Source organism: Anser cygnoides, chromosome 9, assembly GCF_040182565.1.
Source record: "Anser cygnoides isolate HZ-2024a breed goose chromosome 9, Taihu_goose_T2T_genome, whole genome shotgun sequence".
Lineage (NCBI taxonomy): Eukaryota > Metazoa > Chordata > Aves > Anseriformes > Anatidae > Anser > Anser cygnoides.
In genome coordinates, this window is record NC_089881.1 from 23043612 (window position 1) to 23068419 (window position 24808).

General features: G+C 40.8%; 1 long non-coding RNA gene across 3 annotated transcripts in view; it reads left to right on the forward strand.

Moving 5' to 3' along the window:
- Positions 1-3784: 3784 nt before the first annotated feature.
- The window catches only part of LOC106031963 (uncharacterized), a 29282-nt gene continuing 8258 nt past the window's right edge, over positions 3785-24808 (forward strand). Inside the window, exons 1-6 of one of the 3 annotated variants that reach the window (XR_010833613.1) lie at positions 3785-4261; positions 12783-12928; positions 15642-16029; positions 17430-19309; positions 20578-20661; positions 21816-21869. This is a non-coding gene — a long non-coding RNA (uncharacterized lncRNA). Of the gene's footprint in view, positions 4262-12782; positions 12929-15312; positions 16030-17429; positions 19310-20577; positions 20662-21815; positions 21870-24808 lie in introns of those variants that run through there. The other 2 variants (XR_007161640.2, XR_010833612.1) reach the window with 2 other exon arrangements.

The window sequence follows — 24808 nt, forward strand, 5'->3', positions numbered from 1 at the left end:
TCTTTTGGTGGTAGGCTAACAGGTTTTTACTCCTCTGCTATTCCAGGGTTTTGTGCAGTAAAGGGTGAACTTAAAATATGAACAACTTTTTTTTTATACTGGTACCCTTTTGGGAGGGAGGAGGAGAGAAAATAGAAGTCTTCCAAGAAGCACTAGTGATATCTCTACTATGCATGCCATAAAGCAACTTCTTCCAGGGATTTAAATCATGAGACCTAGCTTGACAAATGTTCTATAGATGGTTGAGAACTGCTGATGGACAAATTGAACCTTTGTCACTGTGAGTTCATGGTAGCTTTTTGCAAGTTCTACTGAATATCGTGCATGCCCCTTTGAGGCGCACCTCAATATTACTTTGAAATACTAGGAATCTGGAAGATTTTTAGGAAAACTAGGAATCTGGAAGATTTTTAGGATTTCCTTCTATAAATACTTACATGGGCATAACTAGTAAATTTAGGAAAGAATGGAGCAGCTTATAAAGCTGCAGAAACTGTTGCAGGAAGATCACTTCAAACTGAAGGAGCACAATGCTATAGGACTACTCTTTGGGTGTAAATGATGAATAAATATGGCCAGACTTCTCTTACACACTGGCCTGGTGCTGTACTGCGCATCTGGGGCGAGTGCCTTATCTGGAGTACACCAGCTGGGTCTTCGAATTCATTTATCTGCTTAAATGCTCTAGAAAAGAAAAGCCATACGTACCTGCTGCCCTCTGAAGTAGCACTAGATGGATAGCTAGGTGAAAGAATGGAAAGTCATGCAGAGTTTTTGGAACTTCATTTCACTTGAAAAGTGTTTGGTACTGGGGAAGCTATGTCCGCCAATTTGATTCCTTGATGGTAAAATCAAAGAGGCTGTTAGGAAATGAACCGTTTCTGTCCATCAGTTCTTCCTATACCTTCATCCTTTATTGCATAAAGCTACCTAGTATAGGGCTAAGCTCCAGGTAGTCTGGCCAACGTGTCTTGTTCGTAAACTTACCGTGACTTTTTTTTTTTTTTACCTTTTCAGTGGTGGAAAATTATTGTAATCCATGCCTGGTGATAGGAAAACTTGAAAATTGATACCAGGTCGCACTCTTCTACTGTATGCAATGAATACATATCTAGTAGTCTTATAACTTTGCTTTATCTTCCACTGAGTACAAGCTGGGGCATATATTTATCTGAATTTTATTATGGTTTTGCACTTTATCTTCAAGTTACCCAAATAGCTAAAGATAAGTTTCTCTTAATGCATTTATAATACAGTAGCTGGTGTTGCAAATTGGTATCAGAAAACTTCTGCTGTGAATGCGGGTTATACTTGATATGATAATGTTAACGTACAGAATAAAACTTTGTGTATTTGTTAATAATGCAAAGAAACATTGTCTTAATCACTTCTTTTGATAGTCGTTTATCTAAAAAGAAATGAAGGAAAACATTGACTTGTTTCTGGTTAGCAGCTTCCTGCTTTAATGCTGAATTTTTTTTCTTTAAAAGTGTGAGATATGTCAGGTGCCCAGCTTCAATCAAAACTTTGTCTTGAACTGACATGAGGTAGTGGGTGTGAAATCTCATGGAAGAAGTGGTTGAGGCCTGATGTCAGAACACCAGTTCATGCAGGCAGTAAGTTGCTCAGGTAGTATCAGCGTTGATTAACCATCATCTTTTCATGCAGTCTTAACTAGGTTACCACTGAAGTGTTTCCTCCTAGTGTTCTTTTCAGATCTTTGACTGTATGTCAAGGGAAAACATACCTTGTTTATTCTGCAAGTGTTATCTCTGGTCTGTTTATTTTTCGCCAAGGCTATGTGCTGCTTTGGGAAATGGGTGGGGAAGGGAAAGGCTGTCTAGACAAGCTTGCCACAAATCTCAGGCTTAGCTAACTTCATTCTGAAAGGAATAAGAGGGAGCTAAAATAAATGTCAGTTAAGGTGTGAGATAGTAACCATCACATTTGGCATGGCATTGATGATCACTTACCCGTGGAGAAGGCGCTGGCTGTTCCCCCTGAGAATATCGCTGTGCCAGGCACTGCCTGGCTCCATCTTCCTGCAGCGCCGCTAACCAGCGCCTTCTGAAACGGGTACTGCAGGCAGTTTCTGCTTGTGAGCTGTGGGAGCTCTTCCAATTCATGTAGTGGTTCAGTGGCTTTGCTAACTTTGTCATTTTTCACTCCACGGTTTTGGTTTTCCCTTGGTCTGTTCTGGGCAGTTTCCGTTCAAAGGAGACTAGTAGGAAGTGCACTTCAGGAACAGAACCACTCCTGAGTTGCAACCTTAGTGCTAAAAAATAGCACTCAAAAGATGGTCCTGGGTCATCAAGCTTGGCTTCTTACCGAAGTTAAGAATTACCTACCGTATAATGTTGGTCATAAATCTATCGAGTTCTATTTTAAACCACCTTCCTTGTCCTCATTTCTCTTGTTAGGTATCATTTAAAAATGGTATTGGGGGGGGGGGGGAAGAAGCCTTCAAATATGGAAGCTTAATATCTATCATAAATTTAATTTATGATGAAGAATTCACTAACCTTGTTCACAACCAATTGTTCTTTTCCCCCTTCTTCACTTAGCCGTTTAATGTGTTATGAGGGTCTGATTGAATCCCGTCTTGGGCCTCACTTTAAAAATACACCATCCCAAGTTTTTGGCCTTCTCTAAAAAGAGTGGAGGCATAGGCACTGCTAAGTTTGCCCCTTCCAGGCTGATATTAAACAACTTGTCCTCATGAGGTGGAGAAGGAGGGCTTGGCTTATTTTGAGATGTCCCTTCTTAGCGTCTGTCTCTCCTGCCCTGCCACTTGTTTGTGATCCTGTAGGCATGGTGCCTGATTTCTGAGACAATGCAAAAGAGTTCTCACTAGGTACAACACAGTTGGGTGGCATAAGCCTCTTCTGCATAACTTCTCATTTTGTGCCTTTTTCTCCTTCGCCTTCACCCAGATACGGCTGCTACAAACAGCTCAGGAGGCAGAGCACGTGTGCTGCTGGGGCTGCAGGCGGCGCACAGACACATCAAGGACTCAGGCAGTGCTGGGAGAAAAGCTCTTCATTTACGCTGGGGCCGACTCCTAGATGCTCACGTGTGATTTTCTTCTCTAATTTTGCACACATTGTTTGTCTCTACTATTTTTTTCAAAACCTGCCAGCACATGATTCTTCTTTACACCCACTGCAAGGATGAGGAATGCAGCTTGCTGACATTTGAGGTGCAAGGATTGTTTGTGCCTACATTGCCCTCATCGTAAAAAGCTCAGACCGTGATAATGATACCTGGACACTATCAGAGTATATGATTATAGGACAAAGGGTTTAATCTCTTCCCCTCTGCCACCTTGCAGTGCTTTTATCACAGATCAAGTTGTGTTAAGATCAGTAAGACTTGACCTGCAAGCACGAGCAGTGAGAATCTGCAATGTTAGGAGTCTGCCGTTCGTGCAAATGTGCATTGTGTAAAGATCACTTTGGTCGGAAAGTACCAGTTTAAAATCTGTCTTTGTTTAGACTTTGCTACTGGTGTTCTTCTAGAATTTTTCTCACGATTAAAGATTCATGGGTGCTTCCTTTTTCAACCAGTAACTGAAGGTTTCCGTGGAGGAAACCGCTTATTTAGGGATTGTCGGGGATTGTGACGCCTGTGAGCACCAAGAGCAAGGGATGCACAACGACTGCTGCTGCAAACATTAAACTTTTCTACCCTAGAGACACGAGTGTTCCTGCTTACTGAGTGTCTTCAAGAATGAACTGGAATTAGAGCACTAAGCAACGCGTTATTGGTAACAAGGTGAGCAAAATAGGTTTTCAGTTGCTGATTTCTAATGTGTGCTCAGATGCGCTGTACCAAATGTTTGTGAATTTGCTTTCTGTACCAGTCAAAGACATCATTGTACCAGATGGATGTAATGACTGGAGAGAATATTTTGTAGTATTTCACTAAACTAAGAAGTTTAAAACACTATATCTAAATTAGACATTTGTCTTTGACATTTTATTATTTCATAATTGTAACTACCAGGCTTTTCAGAGTGGATAATTGCTTTTTTCCTGAAGCTGTATTAGTCTTCAAGGACAAGTGATGGGTGAAATAGAAGCCTGAGTGCCTGAAGTTTTAAAATAAAGAGAATCAAGTATGAGCTACAAGTATAATTCACTTAAACTCCCTTTCAGCTGCTGGGTATCTAATCTCAGACAGAGCCACAGTGAAAAATGCTGTGGATGAATTTGAAAGCAGACTGAGTATAACCTTTAAGAAAATGCAGGACCGTTTCATGGTAAGTGAATTTTCTAATTAAAATGTTAATTGGAAGGATTTTGCATTGCTTATCGAGAAAGTGTGGTAACCATTTTTCATTGCTGTTTGCATAGCCATGTGGTATTAATAATTTTGTGTGCTTTTCTGCATCTGCTTAATGAGAGTGACAAACAGAATTTTCTGAAGTGGTTCGTAATGGAACATCAGAAATTCCTGTCAAGGATGTCATGCAATAAAGATATTTATTATTATTCTGCAAACGTAATGATGGGCCACAAATGGAAAGGCAGATGCTTGAGGAAATTTCCAAACTTGTTCTGTGGTTCTAGCGTAACGGTTCTGTTTTCTCTGGAGATGCAGAGTCACTCAAGTCACCCAAGTGCTATCAGGAGGCAAAGAAAAAAAGGTGTAAAAGTGCAGTAGAGAGTACAAGCTGAAGTTTCCACTCTGAGCTACTGAGCAGGCGTTTGTTTACAGAAAGCTTTGTCAAAATCAAGTTTAAGAAAAGTCCCAAAGGAAAAGTTCTTCTGGAGTTTCACAAAGAGCTTTGGTTGCTGCAAGTAGGGGAAGAAAATCCTATTTGACATGAACTATCAATATCTAAGGGGCAAAGGAAAATTAAATTGGGTCTGAGTTTTACTTGCATTTTTCACATTGCAAAACTTTAAATATGAAAAATTTAAACACTAAACAGTGAAGCCTTGTGCAAGAAGATATTTTCTATCACAGAAACATCTCAAACGAGAACTGAGCTGCTCTTTCCAAAGAGAAAACGTCGGCATTATTGAGGCATAAAAGCTAAGTGTTTTTTTTTTCCTTCTAGCAGAAGGAAAGCAAAATATTGCTTGTATATTGTGAAATAAAAGCAATAACAACTGCTGATGATGCCAAAGTAAGTGAAGTTCAGCCTGTTGACCTCTTACTAGCTGGAGCTGTTTCTCATGAACGTGCAATAATGCTGCTGTAATTCTCTGCCAATATATGGAAACAAGTTGCGTTAGCGGAGTAATGCATATGGCAATTACAGCTGAGGTGCAAAAAACCCTGTTGTAATCATGTCTTTGCTAGACACAAATTAAACTGCGAGGCTGGCGTGCTGGAATAATTAGAGATCAAAACTGCTATTTGGCCAATTCTCATTTACTGAGGTGTCAAGTGTGATGGGTAACCTTGTGCCAGCGCTGCATCTGCAAGGACGCCGGGGCTGCGGGACACGCTCCCTCTTCTGCTGTCTGCGCTGGGGGAGGAAACCAGCGGCCCCCTCATGCTGAGGTTGCTTTTGTTCACCCAACTCCCGAAATGCTCGGCGAGCAGCCACTGCTTCTTCCTCTGCTTTATACACATACGTATATATGTGCACGTATATATATAATCTCAATTCTGGAATCTTAAGAGTAGGGTGCAAACCTTTCAGACTCTCCAGAGAGCATGTATTTACCGATTGCAGCACAAAAATCGTTCTTTACTTCTGCAGGCCGCAAATCAGCCTCGCAGCTGTTGGGTTTAGAGCAAACACCTGTGGGCTCTGGGTATACAGCTGAGGGCAGGTGTGATGGGGAGGGTTCTGTGGCCGTTCTGCGTGAGGCCTTGCCCTCAGGTATGCTCAGTGTCATACCTTTCAGCACACACTTTTTACTTGTTTCCAGCCTCTTCTGTGGCCTTTGAGGCTGGTTGAAATGGATGGGGTTCATTTGTTCAAGGTACACCTACACGTACTGCCATTTATTTTCATAACAGCAGTCTTTGGGCTTCCTTTTGTGTGCTCAGTCTGCAAGCTCCAATTTCTGTTCTTCTCCAGGCTATTCGTCACTGTCCTTCGAGCCTAACTTTAGGAACAACTGGAGAAGTTCATCATCAAAAATTCCTAAAATAAATGGATTTCGCTAGGGGAATGGCCCAGCTGCAAACCAGTCATTTCTGCTCATCTCTAGTCTGTCACTCTGAATCAAGTGCCTGCAATTAAACTGCCAGAGCTGGCAGCTTTGTGGGGTTTCCGATTTCATAAAGTCTGAATTTGAAACCTCTTCCCTCAGCCACTTGTGCACCTTGCATGCAAAACTTTTTGTCACTTCTACAGAAAATTATACAGAGAACATGTAGTAGAACTGAATGAAAAGCTTGGTCGTTGCGTTTGTTTTCTTGGCCTCCGAAAAGTAACCAGTGTGTTGGATGCCTTGGGGAGGAGAGGGAACAAATCTGCGGCCACTCAAGATAAATTTCCTTCCCGTTCTGGGCTCTTGCATGCACCCGCCTCATTCCTTCGCCTGTTTCTGCTGTAGGGTTGACATCAGGTCTTTTCTTAGAGGCGGTGGACCGGTTGTTTTGTCTCTACTTTTGCTGCAGTTTTGACATCTCAGGAAAGACCGTCAGGGAACGAGGACGGGCTTCTTTCAAATGGTGGTCGCGCTTCCAGCGATCCTACCCTTTGTGTGACCTCGCCCAGGGTGCTTCATTTCTCTGTGCCTCAGTTCCCTGGTCATTATTTAAGGAGTACGCACAATTGGGCCCTGATCTCTGCTACATTACTGTAATAATAATAAAATTTCCCAAGCATAAAGGAAAGCTTTGCAAGCCAATGAGTCTGTCACAATTTTAGAGTGCCATATAGTCTTTGGAATGAGAAACATTTTAATTTGAACAAGGGCAAATCACATAGAGTATGGGAGAATTCAAAACCTAGATGGTATCTTTTAAATATCTTAGAATTGAGGTAAAGTAGAGAAGTTAGTGTCCTTCAGCTAAAGGGCTCGGATAATTTTCTGCGTGCCAGAGAATATCAGAGAAGCAACTACTGGGGGAGAATGGTCAGAGCTTACAGAATATGGTTGTGTGAAAGGTGAAAAATCTTTCCTCTCTCATTAAAGTCTGCTGCCTGGTTTCCTCCTGGGAATGCTGAAGATACTTCAGCAGCTTAGATTGCTCCTTCTCCAGCTGAGTGTTCACCAGGACCTGCAGAGGTGCCAGGAGGAACTGATCCATGGTTCTCTGGGCTGCTATGCGCCATTTTTTGGGCATCTTGCAGCCACCTCACTGCTGCCCGTGCACCCTCCTGGCTTCAAGAGGCAGCACTGGTACATACCAGCCTCCGAGACAGCACCGGGGGGCTGCTTTGTAGGGTGCCAGCACCCTTTGGGCAGCGAGAGAGGAATGAGAACGGGAGAGATGGTCTTACCCACCTTCCCCGTATGCTTAAATAGGTTTCATTTATGTGGCAGAGAGAATTTCCGAGCTTCACCTTTTTTCCCAAAGATTGTTTGAAAAATGTCTTGAACTAAAATGTCACCTCTTATTTCCCTATTTCTTTTGTATCTTTTCTATTTTAGGAATATAGTAGGAGCTCTTAATCTTTATGAAAAATTACTCCTAGGTGGTCTCTATTTCAACCTTATTCTAGAAATATAGCATAATTTACGGTATTGAAATACCAAAAGTTGTCAGCTCGGAATGGGGTCCTGTTATGCTTCATTTTGTGCAGAGACGCAAGACGAATTAAGGGTGAAAGAGCTTGGTGTTTAAAACAGTGTGACTCACAGAATCGGGAAGAAAGGAGTTTTGCCAAAGATCACTGGTACAATGTACGCAGAAGCCAGGTTTCTTTTGCCCCAGCTTTTTGTTCTATTGAATTATGTCACTTCTTTACAGACCAACCTGCCTCTCTAAGGGGAAAAAGTCCTACAGCTTGGTTTCAGGAACAAAAGGCTGCTAGGACAGAAAGTCACAGAAAATCATGCAAAAGTAATATCGTTTGCAGCATAACATAAAATTTAAAAAAAAAATAATAAAAATCCCTTGATGTAAGGTGGCGGTAGTTGAGAACAGGCTCACCTTTGACTTCAAGTTGTAGTCTGGTCATACACTCTACCTCCTCTTAATCCTTGCTTAGCATTACATGCTGATTACAAGGTGAAAATAGCAGAGAGTAGGGCAAATTGGCTGTGTTAGAACAATGTTTCTGATCATCTGCTTCGGAGCCTATTCACCGGAGCTGGCACGGATCTTGCTGTATGTATTCATTTTAAAAAAATTACATTTTGAAATTGAGTCAAGTTAACGAAAGTACGGGATGAAAAAAGTGGAAAGTGAGAGGAAGCTGGCAGAGTCAAAAGGGACAGAAGGAAATGTTTTTATATTAAGAGTCCTTGTAGGTTACACTGATAGCCCCAATTCTGAGGACATTTTGGCACGTACAGTCGTTGTGGCTAAATATGTGCTTAGAATATGCCAAGTTGCTTATCTATGTTTTTGCTTAAAAAGACTTGTATACTGTGTCTATTGAAAATAAAAAAAAAAAAAAAAAAGAAAAAGAAACTGGCGAACATCTTGGGAAATCATTGCCCTAATACATTCTTCATGTAGCATGCACGTGGTAACTACCAAACGCTCTTTTTCTCTATACTGCAGTGTGTCATTTCTAAGCAGCCTGACCATCTGTAGACTAGAAGGTGACATTTTGAGGGTCCCGTGCTGAAAGAGAAGCAGATTTTGTTCATATCCTAATAGATCTAGGTCAACTTGCTTGAGTGCAAAACACCTTAGGGGGATATCTTGCTTGAGGAGTGGCTGTGGTCGCCAGTGTGAGGAAGACCTGAGAAAGGGGCCCATGATTATTGTCTTGAAACAGAGTGGGTGAAGCATCTCCGATATTTTTTCTCAAGAAGTATGTTATAATTGTAAGGGACAGTGGTTAGATGCAAGATGGAAAGGTACATGTGTGGTTCTGGCGACCTCTGCTCAAAGAGATTGCCTTCAGTGGAAGTGGAACCAGAAAAGTGTATTTAGGAAGATCAAGGGAGTTGATTAATCTTTTTGTGAAGAGAGATTAAGGGTTGGGCTTGTTCAAAATGTTAGCAAGGTCGGAAGAGAGATTATAAATTCCTACTTAAATATTTGAAATAGACATAAAAAACATGTCTAAGCTAAAAACTGGTATGATTGTATGATCAAATTACGGCTACGTGGTGACAGCAGTTTTATTAGCTACTAAAAGTGGGGTTTCCTCCTTACTTGAGGAAGAGTTTGTGTTCCTCCAAACATCTTATGAGGAAAAAGAATTAAGGTGGAATTTAGCGAGGTCTTGGAAGACATTGTGTAACTGAGCACGAGAGCTTCTGGGGACAGGAAATTAGATGAAGCCTATAAATATCTGAGGCTTATCTACACGTAAGGCAAGAGGGTTAAAGGTTGTTGGGTGAGTGCTTTCCACGCGGTATTTGCACTGCGCTCATCACAGGCTTTTGCTGGTCACTGCCTGGGGCTGGGAATTCACTTTTCTCCTCCTCAAATGCTGTCATTTCTTTTTATTTAGTTTCGGTGTCTGTGTGCGTGACGGGGGATATTTGGACTTTTCTCACTTTCTAACTAATTTGCCTGCAGTCAGCCAGGTAGCGCCGGTGCTCCTATTGGCATAAATGTTTAAGCACCTGGACACCGTAAACTTACTTTGTATGTGTATGTGATGTACTTTGGGGATATAAGATGATGTCAGTTCCGTTTAATCTTCTGTAAAGGTCTTATAAATTTCTAGGAAGGCTGCTGTGACCTAGAGTGTGTGGTGATCTACGGAACAGATGTACTGAAGCTCCGTTCTCTTGTACAGTTCAGTGAGCTTCAGAGTACAATTTTTTTTTTGGAATAAAAAGTGCCACTTTGGACTGTTTGAAACTACCTGTAAATGTGAATCAAATTTTGTATTTCAGCAAAATAAAAGGGGGGGGGGGGGTTGAGGAAGGAGGAACATTGCTATTAAAAATCATAGAGCCATAGAATGGTTTGAGTTGGAAAGGGACCTGAAAGAGAAATAAAATAAAAATCAACATTACTTATCTCTATGCTTGCAAAATAAAGTTTTACCCCTTTTAGAAAGTGACATTTAGAAATTTAATTTTTAAGTTTTGTTTTCGTTTTTGTTTAAATCTGTATTAAAACATTTCTAACAGGAGAAAACCCATGATTCAGTTTGGAGGATTTTTTTATACATCTTAATGAGAAAAATGATTTTGTTTCCGTTCGATTGCGGGTTCAAGTCACCAAGCCACAACATCAGTTATTCTGTCTCTGCTCTTACTGTCCTGCAAAGCGTTTAGTGTAGATTGCTGAGCACCTTAGAAAATCAGGCTCTTTACTTTTCATGAAGCAGAGGTCCTTATTCTTATGAGTGAAATGCTATTCCTCAAATACATCATTTGCAGTCTAGACTATCAATGTAAAATACGGACTTCTAGAAATAGCAATAACAAAATATTAATAGAATTGACCTGAGTTTTAGTTGTGATTTTTCTACATAAATATTATGAAGCTGAATTTCACTTCCTTATCTCATATTTTTATTTGATATAAATAGGAAAGAGAACTTGCTAGTCTAGACAGGGATCTGTCGTAAAGGCATGGGGTTGTATTCCTAACTTCATTCTCCACTGCTCTCCCCCAGGCCCCCCAGCCTGGAGTAAGTACATACTTTTTGTTGATAAAGGACAATTGAAGAAATTGAGGTAAAATGTGTGCTTTGGATAATTGCCTAGGAGATTACTGATAAGATACAGCAGCTTCCAGCCAAGTTCACCAGATCAGGCTGAGCCCAGCAACCACCAATCACTGCCATCTGACAGCTATTCAATAGATCATCTGAAATAAGCTTGTGGTCTCAGGTGTCCAAAGCTCAAAAAAACTCATTAGAATTGGAATTAATTTGCACCTTTCATAGTTTCAGCAGAGTGCCTGGCCCACAAAGAAGGCAATACCACTGCATTCCCCAGGGAACCAAAAAGTGTTGGAATTACTTTTTTTTTTTTTTTTTTTTGAGCTGAGTAGCATGCAAGAATTTCACTCGTGCCCTCACAGTTGTAGATTTTAGCAAGTTGTTGGGTCTGTTTCATCTTTTTACTGTGGAATTAAACTCCTCCTCGAATGTCAGGAAAGTTTCCAGAAGAATTAAGTCTGTCTCAAGTTATAAAAAAACATTTCGACATAAATTCTATAGTAGCTTTTAATTTTTCAGCTTAAAATAAAACAAAAAATCTCTCTGATTACATTAAAAGTCAGACTCCTCATTGCTGTCATAATCTGGCACAATTTGTGGGCATTTTTTGTTTTGTTCTTTATAAGCCTGAGGTTATCTGATAAGTCTTTGTAGGCTGAGGGAAGCTATGATTGCGTTCATATACATCTTAAGCTAATAAAAGAGTAATAAAAAAAAACAACAACAGTTGGGTGAAAGGACAGTACTAGCATATGAACATTTATTAATTGGTCTTGAATGATTTAGGTAGGCAATTATCATTAGGGGAGCTAGTTTCAGTTCAGCTGTCCAGTGGGAACTCTAAAAAGAAAATATAAACTATCAAGCAGCAAGAAACTATCCAAACTACATTAGTCAGATTATTAAATTTCTGAAAAGATTTAATAATACGTTGCTTGCAGCTTCAGAGGTTTGGACCCACTGGCCTGGGAGGTTTGTTCTATTACTGTACCTATGCATGACCTGAATGAAATGCAAAGGTAGGCAGGAAATATCTCCCTGAATCGTAAGATGATGGAAATTACAGGAGAAAAGATCTCTCATGTCATTTAGTCCATTTCCTTGACAGCACAGAACATGAATTCAGCCTCACTGTTAGGGCTTTTTTCTAACATTCAGGATAAATTACCCTCATCCTAGCTGCAAGCCATTACTCACATTTATAATCATCGTACCACACTAAACAGTTTTTTCTATTTACGTTGGCTGCCTTCAATGACTCTCATACTTTGTCACCCCCCTTATTTGTCACATACCCGGGCTATATACGTTTAGGTCTTTCAGTCTCTCCTCCTAAGCAAAAGCCCTTCTGTATCATTAAGGAAAACAGCCGTAGCAGTCATACTAAAATGTAAAGAGCTGCCAGATAGGAATTGTTAATCAGGTAGGATCTCCATGCTACACTCGATGCAACTACCTTGTGCTGATTTGAAATGTCAAGGTTGACAGAACTTTTTTGCTTTTTTTCCCCTCAAGTTAGATCTTTGGCAGGTACGAGTTCCAATTTCCCTGTTGAAATGATCAGCTTCTTCTGAAGAAAGCTGCAAAATATTTTTATTGAATCATCAACTGATCTTTCCACCCACAATGTCACATTATTGAGGCGAGCAGTTACGATTGCCAGAGTACATGCAAATTCAATCAAACCCCCTAAAAAAACCAATCCCAAGATAATGTGTGATCCATGGCGTGGATATCCTAATGCTTTGCCCTACTGGTACTACTGGTAGAGGACAGCTGCTGGAACCATACCAACCGAGCACTAGTAATGTTGAGGAAAAACATTGTCAAAGCTGGTTTATCTCGGTTGTCATTGATTTTAGTTGGAAAAGTGCCCCGAGATTTAGTAGGAAAGGGCCTGTAAACTTGATAGATCTTGATCCAGACCCCTGTTTACTTGGATATATAACTGATGTACAGCCTTATCTATGTCTTATTTTACAGATGTAGAGGTGTAGAGGTTGCGTGCACATCCTAACCCACTGAATGAGGGAGAATTTTATTCCTTTTTTCTGCTTTTTTATAGTACAGTGACCTTGGGGGCCAGATCCCCAGGCAGTGAAACCCGCAAGTCACTGGAGCTCTGCTGGTGTATACCTGCAAGGAGTCTGCTCCTAGAGAAGGTTTTGCCGAGTATCCGGACACTTCTGAAAAACGATTTCGAAGAATGAAGTAAGACATTGCTGAACAGCTGAAAATCAAATGCTCTGCTTTTAAAAGTGGATTTGACGTTGTGGTTTTCATAGCAATATTTGAGTTTTCCCTCCATGATTGATGTTTGAGCACTGCCATAAAGAAATTAATTCTGTCTCAGCCTGCTCCTTTTCCCCAGTTTTCTTCTCTATGAAGTTTTTAATTTGTTGCGTACTTTGATGTTATGGAAATTACTTCAACATCACCTTTTAGTCAGACATCCTCTGAGGAGCATGACTTAGAATACAATTTAGTCAGAAACGAGTTTATGTCTTTGTAACAAACTGCAAATTACCAAGCTCGTGAAACACAACTTCTCATAAATGCCACTTACAACCTTGCAAATTCGAGTCCTCAAGCAACAGTCTGAGGCTTTTAAACTTTCTCATTTGTCTTTCTGTACGGACTGCAGAGCAAAAATTAAAAATTCATTTGGATATTAACTCAAAAAAATAAGATGGTGATTTCTCAGCTAGTTATGCATTTTGATCCCATCATAATTATACTGTAGAGTAGCCATGTATTTGTGGGAGAATAATTAGTGTATATTGTAAACATTAGATACTGGTTTTGCTTTGCTGAGTGAAGAATAACTAGCCTAGCAGCGTGAAAAAAATTGAGATAATTTAAGAGAAATCACTGCAGAACCCTGTCTGGAAAGAAATGGTAGTGGTTTTGATGTCAAAGTCAATGTCAAGTCAGTTGCCACCGTCCATTCTTTCTGTATGGATCATAACTGTACCAGTATGCTTCCTGCCCAGCAGTGCGATGTGTTTCACCACGGTTGGTTCCTTTCTTGGTCCATTCTAGAGCAATGGATATCCTACAACCATCAGTCTGTAAGAGTTGATGCCACTGAATGCCTCACAGGAGTAAATGTATGTTTTCCAACATGTGCTCAAGTCCATGTCCTTGTTCTCTACAGTCATATCAAATATATGTTAAGAACCCTGGAGGGTCTCCAGAAACGCACTAAAACATGTGAGCAGTCTTGACTTAAAGCATGAGAGCTTGGGAGCTTGCAGGATCCAGCTCTCTGGGATTTATTCAAGACAAATACATTTCTTTGCAATGTGGGGAACATTTTTAATGGTCTTGGAATCAGCCTGTAGCTGAAGTTTAACAGGTCTTTCTTAATTATGTGCCTACTTCTTTGTGGATTGATTCTTGAATATTTTTTTTTTAACATATTTGTTCTTCATTAAATGCCTTTATTTCAAGTGTAGCCACTGTTATTAATGCGCCAATGTGGGGAGAAATACTCCCTTTTACAACTATGTGTTTCAATATTGCCCAAGGAGCTTACACTTTTAATTTCCATTCTCAACTCATCTTAATTTTTATGGTAAAAATATTCGAAATTAATTCTCTCTACTAATTTACCATGATTTATTATAATGGGTAGGACTGTGTATTGTGCCCATATTTCTTTTACCTGTATGCATATTACCCATCAGAGTGAATTACCACATCGGTCACAACAGTGTCTGTGATTTCAAAAGACAAATCAGCTTGCAAAAAGAAAAGATAGTTTGGAAAATCTTTGGTGAAGTTTCAGGTAATTGAAGGTGGAATTAAAAGAAAAAACATTATGCGCTATTACCACTGTAATAAATATAATATAAAATAAAATATTTTAAGAAAAAAATGGATGACAGCTTAATATGTAAATATATATATATATATTGAGAAATGGGAGAGTTCATTAAGTAAGGTAATTCCTCCCCTCTGTTCCTGAGTCCTTCTTGGTTTAATCTATTTTGGTTTAATCTCTTTTGCTTTTTGATGTTGAACAGCTACTGCTGGCGTTAATCTTTGGGACCATTATGTCATGACAAAGCCTACTGGTGCTCTCAGACTACTCAGGCAATGCAGGAGATGTTCCCATTTAGGACACTATTAGCATCGACTGGAGCACGCTGACTGGGTGCAAATGTTGCGCTTTGATTTGGTTGCTCAGCTTCTGTGCACATACCTTGTCGGATGATGTTTATTGAGTATTTAAATTACTCCTAACTCTTTTGTGTAGTGTTTGCTTTAATATAAGCTGAAATCTACAAAACACGGAGAAAAGGAGGGCTGGAAGAGAGGTGATTATCTAGCAGCTGTGGCTGCTTCTTGCAGTCACACTACGGAGATTTTCAGGTGAAGCCTCATGAGAACAATCAGAGAACACCTGCGTGGCAGCACAGAGGGAACAACTGCCTCAGTGGCTGACTTGTAGAGCTGCAAATTGCAGGCCCTTAGGATTACTGAGACACAAAGGTGGCTAAAACATGAAGACACCTACTGCATCATGCAACAGAAAAGGTTGAGGGTTCTTAAAACCATCTCCCCAGGAGGTATTTCAATATATTTTCAAACTTAATGCTTCAGATAGTTTTTATATCCAGGCCTTTTCCAATGCAAAGGCAAGAAAACACACTTCCAATAGTGTGTAACATTTTAAAGTAGTACTAATATTAAAGACTTTTTGCTTTTCAGCAGAGTAGGGCTAATAGATTTTACTTGTCTGAACTGTAGCAAGTACGTGATGTTCTTAGCACTAACACACGCCTGTTTGATGAATCTAGGTCTGTGTCTCAATCTTCTTCACTCTGAAGGATGTTATTTGAGCTTCTGTCAGAAGGAAACCACATCTAAAGTCTTCCTCTGTGCATTACAGTTTTCCTTCCTTTTTTTCCCAACAAAGTTCAGCTTCTGAGAAGGCGTAGGTGTTGACAGCCTGGGAGAAATTACTGGCGTCAGTGATGCTTTGTTACAGGTGAGACATGAGGACAGCATGTGCTTGTCTTCACTTGGTAACAGCTGTGTGCTAACACTTGAATTTACTGCTTCTGCAAAAGGCTGGATGCATAAACACAGACCCAGACCATCAAGACTGCATCAAGGCTTCTCTGTTACTTACTGCAAGTGAAGCCTAAGCAGGAGATGGGTGCCAAAACATCGCTGAGGATTTCAGCTGCAGAGGAGAGCTCAGTGCCTGCAGAGGCTGTTCGGGATGAAAAAGGCTCCTCGAGTGTTTGCTGCTGTGGGGCTGTAGGCGGTCGTGCTGTGTGTGCCCCTGTCCTGGCTCCCAGGTATGTGTATCCTCTAGGCCCCTGCAGCCACAGGCCTGTGCTGTGACCTGCCTTCCTGAATTGCCAGCAGCTAAAAACTTGTCAGGCCCCAGAGTGAAGGCACCAAGAATTTACAGTGACACAGGGGAAGCTGTTTGATGACTTCTCTGTCTGATCTTGATGACTTCTGGAGTTGAATTTCTGATGGCGTGGGCATCTCGGCAGCTCTACTTCTATTCTCTGCCTCCTTCGTCCTTGTGCAGGACGAGTCCAGTGTGCTGGGCTCTCGATACACTGGAGCTGCAGGTTTCCAAGAGTGCCACAGAGAGTAGGCCTGTAATCCGTAACAGTTACAGCCATGTGCTTAATAAAAACCCTTCACAACACACCAAGTAAATAGTGGTTTAGGAATTACCTATTCATTTATGTGCACAGTAGACCATGATATTTCCATCTAAGCTGTCGGTCTTTTGCAGCAGGCCCTGTGTGATTCCTCAGAAGATTTTTTTATTGTATCGCTTCTTAACCTGCATTATTGGCTGCAGAGCTCATGTTTAATATTTCCAGATCTTTGGAGACCCCTGCAAAACATAGCCTGAAAATGCAGTTTCAAGTTGTTTAAAGTTTTCTCTGTTAACTCTGCCTCTAATTGTTTTCTGCATGCCAGAGCAGGAGATTTGTAGAAATAACGATTTTGCTTCCTCTCACTTGCCTGATTATAAAACAAATGTTTCAATGCAGATGCATCAAGTGAGAAAGGCACGAACTGTGGAAAAGAAAATAAGCGTGATTCATTAGCTGAGACATTGCCTTGTACTGAGATCAGGAGCAGGTCTGATTACAAACGTGCCCTTTACCTACTGTGTGACCTTGGATAAATCACCTATTTGCTTTTTGTCCACCCTTTGAACATGCAGTATATAAGCCTGTCTAGTCAAAGACTGTGTCTCAAGAACAGACAACTGCAAGGGCTAACTGGGCTCGTGGAGTTGATTCGCTTGCAATTGCAGGCAGCTGGGCAACAGGAGTTCTGTTGTAAGTGTCCCCTCTGCTCTGCTGCATTTATCCTAGCAGAGACCTTTCTGCTGCTCCATATGGCAAATGTAAAATCTTCTGTAAAAGCATGTGAAAGCCACAAAATATAATGTGCCAGAGTAGGAACGCGATATCGCCGGAATATAGTTTGTATTCATACAGTGAATAATAAATAGTACAACAAGGCCCTGGCTATTGATATAAAACAAATAATAATAGAAAATGGTCGTTGACAACTCTTTACAAAGCAAACCAAAATGTATTTAGTGGTAAATGAGGAAAATAATAAGCAAGGCAGACCTTCTGCCGAGCAAGACATTCATTTCTGCATCCCATTCTCAAGCAAAAACTGGAGATAATTGGTGATTTCTCTATTATGTTCACAGGTGTTGAGGATCTGGGGGCATTCAGCATCAGCTGTGCATCCAGAAGATTGCTGGCTTGTTCCCAGAGATCTGAAATCCCATTCTTCTCTCTCTTTTAATGAAGCTCGGAGGTACCCCTTTATCTCATTTGATAATTGACTGATGTTACTGAAAAGGAGCAGGAAGCTAGTAGAAGGGTCAGAGGCAGCAAGAAAGTTGTTAATTGTGTGCTGGGTGACTTAGCTGTGAAGTAGGTAAAGGAAGAAAGCGAACCAACCTTTCTGCATTTCTTTGATTAAAAAGCTTGAAAGTGTGTCCTTAGAAGAGATTTCCAGAAGTTCAGAGGGATGGAAAGAAACAACCCTTTACTTCAGAAAGGAAGTTATCTCATACTGACGAAGCCTAATTGTGGTGCTTTTTGACACTCCCTGGAGGGGAATATGGGTAGTTTGCTTCTCCTGAATTTGAGTTGAACTGGTGCACTAGCTGAAGTCCTTCAGCCTTTCCCATCTGAACACGGCTTAGTTTGTGATAAGGGTTCAGTGTTACAAAGAGATACAAAATCTTCACGTGTCCTGTGCTTCAGTGAAACACCGATAACAGAAACAAACCCCCTGATGTGAGATGTTCTAGGGTTATCTCTGAGGAAAGCTGCTCTTCATGTGACTGCCAATTGCAAATGAACTTGGTTATAAAATTCGTCTTTATTGCCACCTTTCTATATCCCTGAGGTTAATTCTGAAATATGCATGAAATATAATTAGTGCAGATCCATTTCTGCCAGCACGTTTTACATAAGTGGCTCCCAGTGGCAGACCTGGATGTATTCATAATAAAATGATTCAGTTAAATGTAATACCACTTGGTATGCAGCATGAGTGTTGTTTGTCTTCACAGTACTTTAATGATGCACTGCAGTCTTTGGTATCGAAGCACTACCTGCATCTCAATGAAGAGCCATGGTTGCTATACAGGGGAACGCCTCCAATAACATTTTCTTGAGCTCAGCCAAAACAGCATTCTTTATCTCCTGTTTGAGATGCAAACTTTGGAGCATATTGTGTACTGATATGGGGTATCGTGACTTTTGTCATCACTTTGTTTGATGCAAATGAATGTTTATAGCATGGCAGCAGTGCTACAATCTGATTTTAAAAACGGGGGGAAAAATATATTTTTTTTAAAAAAAAAAAAGAAAAAGAAGGAAAAGAAAAGCATGCAGTGATCTAGTTTGCTGTTGCGGCTGTCTGTCTGTGTCCACCTGTCTGAAAGTACTCAGATACTCAGAATCCTTTCCCTCTGGACAGGGTATTTGCAGGTTAAAGGAACAAGTGTTTCTTAAAAATCTCACTTGGAGATTATTTTAAACTGTTTATGAGAAGTTACTTGGCTGCTTCATTAATGGGGACACTAATGTAGTCTCTTCCTAGAAGCCTGTGTGGTTAGCAATTATCCCTTTGCAATTTCTCATTGTCCATCGCTCAGTGCTAAAACAGCTCTTGGAATCATTGGAGCTTGTGCTGGGAAATCGTAGTCTGAATTGTCTTTCCGCAACAACTTTGGTGCACTTGAAATCTATCATCATCAATTGCTGTTTGTGTTTGGATCAGGCTCGGAAGGCGAGCTCGCTTGAGAGTTTTTTCCTGTCTTCGGAAGCTGCATCAAAATGTCACTTGCCAGCATGTAAGCAGAAAATTGTTTGTCTCCAGCTCAGTATAGATGCATCATGCCACAACAAAAAACAATTTTGCAAGGTTAGAGCCAAAAGAACCAATAACAACATTCTGCAACATCTTATACCATATGGACGAAGTCAGTGTCTGATCTGATAAAGAGGATGTACAGAGCTTGGTCGTGATGCTGCGGTAAATGTGCCGCTGAAGGGAACAGCTTTAGCCATGGTAGGTAAGCCGAGCCCTATGCAATAGCTGGGGAAGTTACCCAAAAAGTGTCTTTAGCATTGGTATCCTGCCCGGTTTTCAACTATGTTGGATTTTTCCTGTACAAGTCCTCTTCTGTTTATAATTAACCAAGGGTTCTTCCTTTACTGCCGTGCTGCCATAAAACACTGGTATGTATTCATTGTAGCAGCAGCAAAACTCCTCTGGGCAATGGACAAATTCCTATATGTTTTCTATAAAAGACTTCAAAAGAAATTAGGATTGGGAATGCTAAGTATAAAATTAATTTTATTATTAGTAAAATTTCCTTAGAGTAACATTGTTCTCAATGTACATATGTTTTCAGTTTAGCTGTTGGAAGTTGAAGGCTCTGTGAGCCACAAAATCAGAATCACAAAGAATGGATGACTAATTCCTGTAAGAGAGAATCATCAGTGGATGCTTTTTTTGCAGGGACAAAACCATCTATAAGCCTTTTTTGGTAGTGGTATTCAAAAGTTTGACGTACGTCTGAATTTGGATAATTAATTTATTCTGGGGTAACACTGAAAAGATAAATACCCAAAGTATAGACAGTGATTTATGATACAACCTCTTGTTGAGAAGGTGATACCAACCTTTTCAATTTAAAAGTTGAAAAAATCCCTATCTAAAGTGATGAAAAATGGTTGTTACTGTTTTTTGTTAGAAAACTTTTCCCTTGCTGCATAACATTTACCCATCCCTCTTTTATTTCTGCATACGTTTGACATAACTACTAGAGACATTCAGAGGAACAAGCTAAGACGCTGCTGCATGATGATCTGGGAATTGATGCTTAAATACCTCAGCTTCTGGCTGCAATGAGAATCATGGATTTGACAGGAAATGTTGCATTTGTTGTCCGTTTTTCTGAAATTAAACATTTCTTCAAGAAAGCTTGTAATAAAATATTACCTGCGTGAGGGAGAACAGAATCATCTCAGAAAAGCATAAAACACAAGTCTGGTAGCCTGTTTAGATGAATCAGGCTCTTCCATAGAGCTAATGTCTCACACCTGTAAATGCAAGTAATCTAGATTGATTTTCCTCAGCTGATGAGGGTAGCTAGTATTTAGACTCAAACCTAATATCTTGCCCTGCGGCTGTTGTTTGCTATTGCTAAATAGAACCTGTGAAACTTGCATTTGCTGAGTTTTACACCTGTCTTCACTGACACTGGTGTAGGGGCCTTGGATACCCTCTGTGCTGTGTTGTATCTTCCCTCTGTTGTCTTCATACAATTATAGATGCCGATTTTCTTGAACTGAGCAGTGCCTGGGAGGACCCAGGAGTACACCTGCTGGGAGTGCCCTGTTCAGGATCACCCACTGGTAGGTGCAGGACCACAGTTGCATGGGGACAGCCCCACCAGTCTCCACACCTGGGTGACCTGCTCCGTTTCCACTGGCACGCATCGCAAAAACAGAGCGGTGTCATTAGAATATTACATCTGCCCGGTATAAAGAGAAGATTTAACCATGGAGCTAGGCACTGAAAATTGTTTGCAATTAGCAGTAAATGTGTTAATAAAAACACCTATTAGAAATATGTTAAAAAGGAGGAAAAAATCCTCCTATAACCTCTCACCCAGAAAAATGCTCTTTGCAAAAGCTAGGAAATGAGCCATGGAATTTAATGTTAAATTCAAAACCACCTTCACCATCCTGAGTGGTGATCATATCCCAGACTGCTCCCACAGTGAGCAGGGGTGAGCTTGCAGAGGCTCCTTCACAGCAGGAGCCAGGCGGCTGACCTTGGTGTGCGATGCTTGTGAGGCCAAGTAAATCTTGAATTTTTCTGCTTTTGTAATCTAGTCTCCCAAGAGCAATGAAGACACTTCAGTGCCGAGCTTCTAGGTACTGTCAGGAGCTTTACCTGTAACTGCATGGTCCTAAACTAATTTCCTCTCCTTTCTGGCTTTTTTATTAGGGCACAACCATGTTTTCTGGGTCTGCTATGCAATTTATCTGACAATCTCAATGTAGTCAGCAACAGAGCTTATGTTTCTTGGTATTTATTCTTCGTTTTAATCATAAGATATGACTTTCTGCCTCTCAGTCCTTGTTTAAGTCACTGCGGTGAGTTAATCACAACCCTGAGCGTGTCGGTCCCAGGCCACAGAAGAGCAGAGGGGTCCCAAGAGGCAGCCCGGGGCCATTAGAAGTGGTTCTAACATTAAAAACTTCTGGTAATGGAAGTTCTGTTCATTCCTCAAGTGATTTATTCCAGACTTACTTTCTCCTTAATGTTAAAAAGCTTTTTCTGAAGTCTAACTACATTTTCCTTCCTGCAATTTAAGGTCCCTACTGCCTGCCTTATCCTCCCATAGTCATGGACAACAGATTATTCCCTTCTTTCAGTGCAACAGCCTTTAGTAACTGAAGATGATTATCATATATTTCTTTGGTCTCCTTGATGCTAAAGTAATCCTATACTTTGCCTTATTTATTTCCTCGATCCATGTCCTTTTTGGACCTCTCTCCAGCACTGGACGTAGCGTTGCCCTGGAAGCCTCCCCAGTTCTTCACAAGTCTTGCAGGTATGTGAGCATATCTGTCATAACCAATGCGTTCTGTATGAAAATGGTCATGATTTCTAATTCATTCCCTAATGCCAGGTCGGGAGTACCCCCACATCCACATCACCAATCCTTTCCATCATCCAGGTAGTAGATGAAATGAGTGAAGGGAGCCAGACCTCTGCCCACCTTCAGACCTGCAATGCCATAACGCCCTCCCACTTCGAAAATAAATCCCAACAATTATCCCCCTGCTTTGCCTCTGTCCTGTAATAGTTTCTTCTTGACAACTAATTAGGAGAATGTCTAGCTAAAATCAAGATATATTCTTTCTGTTATGCTGCCGTGAAAGAAAAAGAGAAATGCTTTGTTCTTGATGAGTGAATGACGGCCCCTGTTCGCCTCTGTTACCCTCTGCTGCTTACCAGTAGTATGATCATTTAATTCCTGATTTTAATTCCTGATTTTTTTTCAGCATTACACAAGTGATGCTGTCTTGTTTTTGTTTTCTCATCTCTTTTCCCCCTTTCCTTCTCTTATAGCAGACAGAGAGAACAACTGCCTTTTCAATTTCCTGATACCGTGATGTCCATTTACAGCACATGGTAGCAGGGGTTTGTCCTCTCTGAGCAGGTTAATGTCCACTGGCCAAAACACAGAAAAGAAACAATCACAGTGTATTTTATGTAAACTTTCTCCTAACTTGTAAATCTGATCTGACTGATGAATTCTAAATCTGGGCTGCTGTCTTCTCAGTCCCCTTGAATTTCATGGTCCAGATGCTGGTAATTCATTGCTCAAGGTGTCGGTTAGCCAGGAGAAAGAAAAAAGGTCTGTCTAACCACCACACACCTTGTACTAGACGTGTCTCCCAAACTGTGGGTGCTGTGTGGCTGCTGTTTGTGGGGATGCCCTGTTTCATGCCTGCTGATGACTCCAAAGGAGCCAGTCAGCTGTCTTTCTGTGAGCCATAATAGTGTGGGATCAGGCATCTTTTAATGAATCGAAAAGGAAAAAGAAATAAAATAAATCAATGCCAACTGCTCTGCAATTTGCATTTCAGATGTTAGTAATTCTGCAAGTTCGGAGCAAATATGTACGAGATTATTGTAATGAAGGCATATATAGCGAGACTTAATTCTTCATCACAGTTTCTGTTTTCCCCTACGTAATTAGCTCAAGCACAGCATCCGCTCCTGTCTTCCCGGTGACTGGCAGTGGGCAGAAAATCCAACAGTTTACCGGTTGTCATGGCAATGCTGAGTTTTCTCGCACTATGGCCCTGATGCAAGTGAGATGAGGCTTTTAATTGGGAGCACAAATGGAAGCGTAAGGGTGTAGTAAAGCCCATCCTTCTCCTTTAACCTGTCAAGGAATTGGCTTCTCTTGCAGTTTTACTCATCCTGATACAGAATGTCAGAACAATAGCAGATTTTTCCACTGCCTTGCAAAGAAAGATGATGAATTCTTAGTGCTGTTGGAAAGTTTAGTTTGGTGTCATTGTTCTTCTAAGACCCTAGATAAACACAGAAACCATGGCACATAATCCTTGCTCCAAGGAATGTGCAACACACAGTAGAAATCCCATTTTTCTTACTCAAGTATTTGCAGTCAGCAAAAAAAAAAAAAAAAAGGCTGTATCAGAAACCATGCAGGGATTTGACCTCGATGCTTCTGGCTTCCCTTTAGTGCAGCTCTCCAGCAGTCCCTATAATATGCCATTGCCCTCTGTAGTACGAGGCTCTTAAAAACCGAAGCAGGATGTCTCATTGGAGTAGTCATCACTTAGAGCGATGTGTCACCAACTGGTTAATGGGGCTACAACTACAAGATAAATATTTTGAAAAGGGAGCTAGGCCGGTAAAGATAACGTGCTAATTTCTACACTGCCAGTGTCTGTTCAACTGCTGTGTCAAAAGGTATTAAAAATTCAACAGGTCTGTAATGTTCTCAAATGTTTGGCCATGTTGCAAGCCACCTCATGAGCTAGGGAGACTTTAGTCTTGGACCCGAGTGTACATGCTGCAGGCGAAAATACATTTTGCAAAGAACTGGCCAGGATGTAGCACTGCTAATTTTTAACCCGAAGGCACACCCAACTCTAACTTACTGACCAAAGTCACCTCTTCAGAGGGGGCCAGCTCTGACACATCCCATTTCGTTTACTAGTTTTGTAATAGAAAAACATCGTATATCAGGAGATGGTAGCAGAAAATCCGTATGCAGGGAGTCCACAGTGCTACAGAACAGAGGGCAGTAGTGGAAAGTGTGCTAGCTGAATAAAATCAGTGCAGAAATTCAGCAGCTGCTGGCCAAGGAATCATTCTGATGGTTCCCAACACAGTGCTTGCTTGCTAGACCGTGCTGTTGCTTAACCTTTCTACTAGGGTTTAGATAGTCACTAGATTTGTCTCCAAACACTGTCTATCTGGCTTATTCTGGGGATTAACCCAAATTAGATGGACTTGAAAGTCTGCCACAAACTCAGTGAAAGAGGGGTGCACGTCCTGTAGCTATAGGAAATATGGCAGCCTAAGTCAAACATACTTGTTCATATATTTCTGGTATGTCATAGGCAAAATAAAACAAACAACCAAACAAAAAAAACCACCTGTATATAATGACAAACTCTTTTTATTACTATGTTCTGCCTTGACTCAGTGTTGTAACCTAAGGCCAAGCTTATGCCCTTTTGCCTTTCCCTATTATCCACAATGCTGAGGTTGATGTGCAATAAACTCTTGGCTTTGCCTAAGAAGAAATGCTCTCAGAGGAACGTTACTTCAAAGTAACTTCACCTTAATAATAATAATAATATGCATTTCCTGGAAAGGAAGCTTCTCTTAATGTTACACGAGGACTTGTCTAACTACAAATATTCTGACACTTTAGTGGGATTTAGTGACCGAAACGCTATACACAACTCCAGATACGATACAATTACATCGCGATGTATTACC